This window comes from Bos indicus x Bos taurus, chromosome 13 (genome assembly GCF_003369695.1).
Source record: "Bos indicus x Bos taurus breed Angus x Brahman F1 hybrid chromosome 13, Bos_hybrid_MaternalHap_v2.0, whole genome shotgun sequence".
Taxonomy (NCBI): domain Eukaryota; kingdom Metazoa; phylum Chordata; class Mammalia; order Artiodactyla; family Bovidae; genus Bos; species Bos indicus x Bos taurus.
In genome coordinates, this window is record NC_040088.1 from 21018041 (window position 1) to 21025239 (window position 7199).

Below are 7199 nucleotides of genomic sequence, written 5' to 3' on the forward strand. Positions count from 1 at the left end.
AGTGGCTGCATCTTCTGTGAAGCGCTGTTGTGATGCCTGAATGAATTGCATGCCAAGACTTTATCCCCGTGCCAAGCACCATCACGATGCTAGGCACAAAGTAAACTGGATCCACTGTTGTTAAGATTTGCACAAAGAGCCCCACAGGCATGATCAGGGGGCCTCAGCTGCCATTGAGCACTGCCTTTTCCTCACCAGGTAGTCCTGGCAAGTCATACCCATTCCGTGCCTCAGTGCTCCCCTTGTGAAATGGGAATCCCAATCCCTACTTCTCCTCACAGTTCCCAGATAAAGGTCAAATGAGATCACAGCTACCACACATAACCCTCCAGTGGGAGAGGCTGCCCAAGTCTGGGAAGGGGACCTGGGGCCCTCATTTCCCACTCTGAGAAATGACAGGGCCCAGAGGCCACGGGCTGTGTCTTGGCCAGGACTCAGCCTGGGCAAGGGTTTCCAGGCTCCAACTTGGCTCCCCAAGCAGTAGAGCTGCCTAAATTCAAGGGATGGTGGGGAGGGGAGGCTGTATGCACCCTGGAATATAGCAACTGCTTGGAAAATGATTGTTATATAAAGGATCAGATGTGTGGCTCCATATAGGGTTCAGCTCAGTTCAGTTCAGTCGTTCAGTCGTGTCCAACTCTTTGCAACCCCATGAATCGTAGCACGCCAGGCCTCCCTGTCCATCACCATCTCCCAGAGTTCACTCAAACTCACATCCATCGAGTCAGTGAGGGTAGGGAAACCATTTACCACAGATTGGGACTTGAATCCACGTGCTGGCATTTGAACTCAGTCAAAACCCTGCTTGGGACTTGAACCCACATGGATGGGACTCAAACCCAGCCAAAACCCACAGTACCCGGTTTCAGAACCTAATGAAGCTCAGGTTTTTAATGTCTCATCACAGAAAGAATTCAGTGAGTGGCAAAGTGGTACATAAGAAGTGGATTGAGCCATTACAGAAGGCGAGTGCAGCAGCTGCGAAATGTGGCATGGTTAGTTTTTTTTATAGACTGGATAATTTCATATGCTAATGAGTGGGAGGACTATTCCAACTATTTTGGAGAAGGGGCGGAGATTTCCAGGATTTGGGCCACAGCCCACTCCTTGGTCTTAACAGTGCCTTGTAACTGTCATGGGACTTGAACCCACGTGCTGGCACTCGAGCCCAGCCAAAACCTCCGAGTGTGTCATTTCACATGCTGATTCAGGATCAAGGTCTAATCTTGGCTGCCATCTTCGTCCCATTTGCTTCTAATCAGTTTATGTTGTGCCCTCAGGCTATGTCTTTCAAAGTTGTGCCCTGCCCCTTTCTCTCCTGTTATGGTAGTGTCAGGAGCTGGGAGACTTTTCTTGGTCCAGAAACCAGGGAACAAAGACTGAACTTGCATAGGGACAACAGAACAGTTTGAATCATCCCAGCAACTTGGAGGGGGTGGGTGGAGCAAGACTGAGATGGAGGAAGAAGGCAAGTAAAGGAAGAAGAGAGAGCTCTGACAATGGTGCAGTCTGAGCAACTAGGAGAAAGATGCAGAATTCCCCAGAGGAAGATAAATGGTCAGCTAACAGCAGAGATGGCAGCATTCAGGTTGGAGGTAGGGTGGGGCGTGAGGTCAGCTCAGGGCTCAGAGCAAAGGCTCTTTATCACTGACCCCACAGATACCTAAGGCAACTGCCTGGTTTGTTCTTATCGAGCCCAGGCCATGCCAGCTTCTGTATTTGCTCTTTGCAGAGTCACCTCTTGCCTGGAAAGTGACTGGGGCTGGGAGTTGAAGGCTGGCCAACTCTATCATATTTGGTTCATTCCTTGATGCAGGAGAGAGGGACAGACTTAATGCCTTGGGGGGGGATCTCTTGGAACACCCTACAAAGAGGTCAAGCCCAACCGAGTCCAAGCCTAACCCTGGCACCTGCTTGCTCTTTCCCACCTCAGTGTCCCTGACTGCCCAATGGGGATGGTAAACGAAAGCAATATTCCTCAAAGTCTTTCTGGCAGCCTGTCTGAAGCGTGTTATATTCAGACTCCAGTCTCCCATCCCGAAGCTACTGAGTCAGAAGCTCTGGGGAGTGGGAGGCCCGGGAGCCTGCATCTGTACACACTGCGGGGTATTCTGTGCTCACCAGGATTTGAGCTGCAGTGATGATAGAGAAATAGCTTTGACATGGACTCAGAAGACGTGGTCCCAACCCTGCCACGCTACTCCCAGCGTGTGGCCCTGGGCTAGTCCCTTTGCCTCTCTGGGCCTCAGTTTCCCCAGATCCAAAGTAGCATCTCTTAAAATCTGCCAGAGGGGTGGGGTTGCATTTCTTGAGCACCTGCACCCACACCTGGGTTTTTAAGTTGACTGTGACATTGAATCACAGACACTGACTCTACTCCAGAAATCATCTTCAAAATGGGAAGTTTAATCATTTGAGAGGGAGACTGGACAACACTGGTGGAGCGCCTACATCCAGTCAGGGAGCCTCAGGGCCTGGCAGGAAGGAGGTGGTGACTGAGAGCACCGGTTGGCGTTCTGTGCCTAAGCTTAGACCTCGGGGCTCAGTATTGGGAAACCTCAGGAGATCAGATTGGGTGGACATCCTCTTCACAGAGGGAAGTCCTGGGAAAAAGAAATGCCAATATCCAGGTGACCAGGCCTCTCCGAGTGGCCTCCTCTCTTTCTCCAAGCCCCTGATTGAGGCTCCAGCCTTTCCTACTGTGGCCTGCCTTGTCCGCTTCGGCATGTCCAACACCAGCACCAGGTTCCTCCCCTTCCTCAAGAACCTTCTACAGCTCCCCACCTGCCAAACTCTTTGGCCAGCCTTCCACGCCCCCATCTCCTGCTGCTTACCTGCTTCTATCAGACCTTTTTCTCTTCTCCAAACCCTCTGGGCTTCCTTACTTCTGTGCCTCTGCTCACTGCGGTGCAATGGAAGAGAGCCAGTGAATTTCAGAGGTGGTAGGGCCACTTTCAAGGCTCTGTGACACTGTGACATTTTGATGAAACTGGAAGGGCTCTTGTGAGTGATTTGACTAAATGAGTCGAACAGAAATGCCACCATGTGACTTCCAAAACTGGATAATAAAAACATTACTCAGTTTCCATTCTGTGCCTTTGAATCCGGAACGGGGACAGGCTGTCCACATGCAGGTGTTCTGGCCAACAGCCACTGTCAACTGCCAGACAGGTGAATGAAGAACACTTCAGGTGAGTCCATCCCCCAGATATCAAGTCACCCAGCCATTATTCCCAGTTGAGGGCTCACACCTTGGAACAGAGATGAGCTGCCCTGATCCACAGAATTTATGTGGTAACTAAAACTCTAATATCACTTTGCTGACTTGTAGTCAAAGCTATGGTTTTTCCAGTAGTCATATATGGATGTGAGAGCTGGACCATAAAGAAGGCTGAGTGCTGAAGAATTGAAGCTTTCGAACCATGGTGCTGGAGAAGACTCTTGAGAGTCCCTTGGACAGCAAGGAGATCAAACCAGTCCATCCTAAAGGCAATCAACCCTGAATATTCATTGGAAGGACTGATGTTAAAGCTGAAGCTCCAATACTTTGGCCACCTGATTCGAAGAGCCAACTCACTGGAAAAGACCCTGGTGCTGGGAAAGATTGAGGGCAAGAAGAGAAGGGGGTAACAGAATGAGATGGTTGGATGGCATCACTAGCTAAATGGTCATGAGTTCGAACAAGCAACAGAGAGATAGTGAAGGACAGGGAAGCCTGGTGCTGCAGTTCATGGGGTCACAAAGAGCTGGACACAACTTAGCAACTGTACAACAACAACAACTAAAATTGTGCTTTATGACACAAAGTTTTGATGTAGTTTGTTACTCAAGATTAGTAGCAGAAACATCTATGAAGCAAGCTCTTTGAGCGGGACACCTCATGGAGTTACCTGAGAAGTCTCATTGCATGTCCTGCCATGAAATCTTCTGGCTGCTCCCCAGTGCTTCAGGAAGCCCTCTCACTCCCATGCATAAAGCTGGAATCCCCGTAATTTTGAGGAGCATCCTCGGTTTATCAGGGAACCCTCAGAATCATCCCAAACTGGTGAAGATGCTTAATAAAGCCTCTTAAATTTTAAATTTAAAATAAATTTAAATTTTAATTTTAAATTTAAAATAACAGTTTATTTGGCTTTTGCCATTGTCAACTCAGGATGCATTGATGGTTTGGTCCATCTACTGTGAGCAGAAGGAAGGGGCAATGTGATCTGAGGCCTGAACAGTCAGGCCAGGTGTTGAAGATCATCTCTTGAGTCAGCAGGGCTAAGCCCACCAAGCCTCACTCCTCTGTTATATACCTGTCACTGACCCAGAAGTCCCAGTGTTCTAGACCACCCATTATCATTTGGACCATCCACCCCAAGCTTCTCTGCCCAAATTCTCATCTGATCCAACCTTATCTCCTTTTCCTTCCCTAGTCTTCCAAACCTTTCCATCTTCTCACTTTGAAAGAATGTCTGAGCATATCCTTTGACTTCTGAGAAATCATAGCCAATAGGAAATGAAATGAGTTGCTTATGACCCCCAGATGTACCCGCCTAAAAACAGTTCAATTCTTTCAAAAATTAAACAGCAGAAAAACAAACTTGTTGAAGGATGTGGGTATTCTAATGTCTGAGAAAGATGTGAGGGACATATGGACGGCTTCACTGCCCCTTCACCTGCACAGGACCAGCTGTGGGGCTGGAGAAGGGGGTTGGGGGCAGACCCTGCAGGGCCTTGTGAGCAGTGGTGAGGGGTCTGTATTTCACTCTGGGTACCACAAAAAGTCCATAGATGAGCTTGAAGCAGAGAAGGTAGGTGATTGGTCGTGCAATTTAAAAGACCCAACCCTCTGGCGGCTGAGTGGAGAATGGTGCAAGATTGGAAGGAGGGAGACCAGTGAGGAGGCCGGAGCAGGGGTTCATAGGAAAGATGATGGGAGGGGAACCAAGGTGGAGGTAGAACTAGAAACAACGGATGAATTCATAAGGATTTATAGGAGGTGGTTCTAACACTGGAAGTAGGAACAGAGCAGCCTTAGCCACTGGCCTGGGAACCAACTTCTGGTCACCCTCTTGAGGCACCGCCCTTTAAGGTGGGACTTCCTCCCCTCTAACCCTTCCCAAGGCAGGCTGGACAGGAAGTTCCACCCTACTTCTTTCTGAGCCCACCTCCCAGGAGCTAAGGTTTGGGTGTTTCCAAGAGACCAGGAGAGAAAGAGACCCTGGATCCTGGGGAAGGTAATAGATTGTGAAGGTCCCTAGAGGGGTCTCTGATGATGCTTCCTCCTCAGACAGGCCTTCTCTGACCACCCAAAGGTGCCTCACCCTCTCTCTTCCCTCCTTGATATGTATCCATGTTTATCTTTTTAACCCTCAAGACCATCTCAAAATAGCCTTTTTGTTTGTTAATTTACTTATTCTTGTTTTCTTAGAATTTATTGTTAAAGATCTGTCTTGTGGAGTAAGACTGAAGCTCCAGGAAGGCAGAATTGGTAGCCACTTAGTGAATGAATGAATGATGCAGTCAGGAATAAACCTAATACATTGGGTTACAATAGACTAAATAATAAATATAAACTAAGTAATTTAACTCTCTGACATTTAAGTGAAAGAGAAAATAAGACATGGAGGGAAAGTTCTTTTTAAAAATCACTGGGAGGAAGATACAAAAGGACTTAAAAAGGACTTCAATACTTTTTTGCCCCTCAAGGCAATAAGCTGGCATCAAATAACTGCTAAAACTGCTCTAAATGTCCTCTGTGGCTCTAATGGAGCTGTTTGGAGGAAAAACTCCTGCCTTCCTCTAGGAAGGATCCCTTAGGCATCTCTTGCTAGCAATGCCAAGTACCCTTCCTTGTTCTCAGTTTAGCTGATCAGAGGTGCACAAATTAAACAGAAACTTCAGTAGAGTTGGGAGGCCAGAATGGGGAATTCTCACATCCCATGACAATAGGAAGAAGAAAGACTCCTCTTCTCTCCTGGCAAGGACTCAGCCAATGAAAAACCATGGACCCTTTGTTTACTACAGCCCTCGAAACTTCCTTTCCCCCTCTATAAAAGTGTTCTCCTTCTCTTGCCATGGGGGGACATGCACACAGGTCACCATGGTTGCAGACCCCAAGTTACACTTTTCTGCTTGTCCTGAATAAGTTCATCTTTGCTGAAGAAATAACTGGCAGTCTTTTAGTTCTAGGTCAACAGAGGCAAGAGGGTCCCAAAGGCTCACACTCTAGAAATTCTAACCACAGCAAGCAGAAATTAAACACTTACTGTGTGCCAGCCTTGGTGCTAATAAGCACCTCAGAAAACAAAAAATGATCTCATTTAAATAGCCTCACACTCATTTTAAGGTATTATTATTATTATCCATTTTACATATAACAAAGTGCTAGTCACTCAGTCACAGCTGACTCTTTGCAACCCCATGGACAGTAGCCTGCCAGGCTCCTCCATCCATGGAATTCTTGAGGCAAGAATACTGGAGTGGGTTGCCATTCCCTTCTCCAGGGGATCTTCCCAACCCAGGGATCGAACCCGGGTCTCCCTCATTACAGGCAGATTATTTATCATCTGAGCCACCAGCGAAGCCCACTGATAAGAAAACTCAAGATTAGAAGGCTAAAGGGCCTCACTAAGTCAACCAGTGACAGTGATGGAATGTGAACCCCATTCTCCTGACTCCAAAAGTCTTGCTCTTTAATGACCTCCTGATGCCAGAATTGAGGCTGGTGATGTATAAAGCTGTCCTGTGGCAGGGAAACCTCTCTGTAGAATGCTGTCTGATTGTTTTCAACATGAAGAGATTGGCCGTTTTCCTCACTGTCTGGCAGAGAAGGAGCTTTGGGATGGGGCTTGGGGAGCAGTTGCTCTGAGCAGACCGTACATGGCCAGAGTCTAAGTTTCAACGGACATACAGTCATTAGGCTTTATTTCTAGAAAAAGAGCTTGTTTGTAAAGAACCCATCTGGGAGCTTCCTTGCTCATTTTGTGGGCTGCTGCTGCATCCGTGCCTCCTCAGCTTGGACCTGAAGACATGAGATGCCTAGTATTTCTGCAGAATCTCTATGGCAACAGGAGCCTCACTGCCCCTCAGCTCTAACCACAGATAAGACCTGTGGTTAGACATAGAAGACCTTACCATGCTCACGCATATACCTGGTTTCCCCTTCCTCCTGATCATACTTCCCTACCCCTTGAAGTCAAGCTAGATCATGT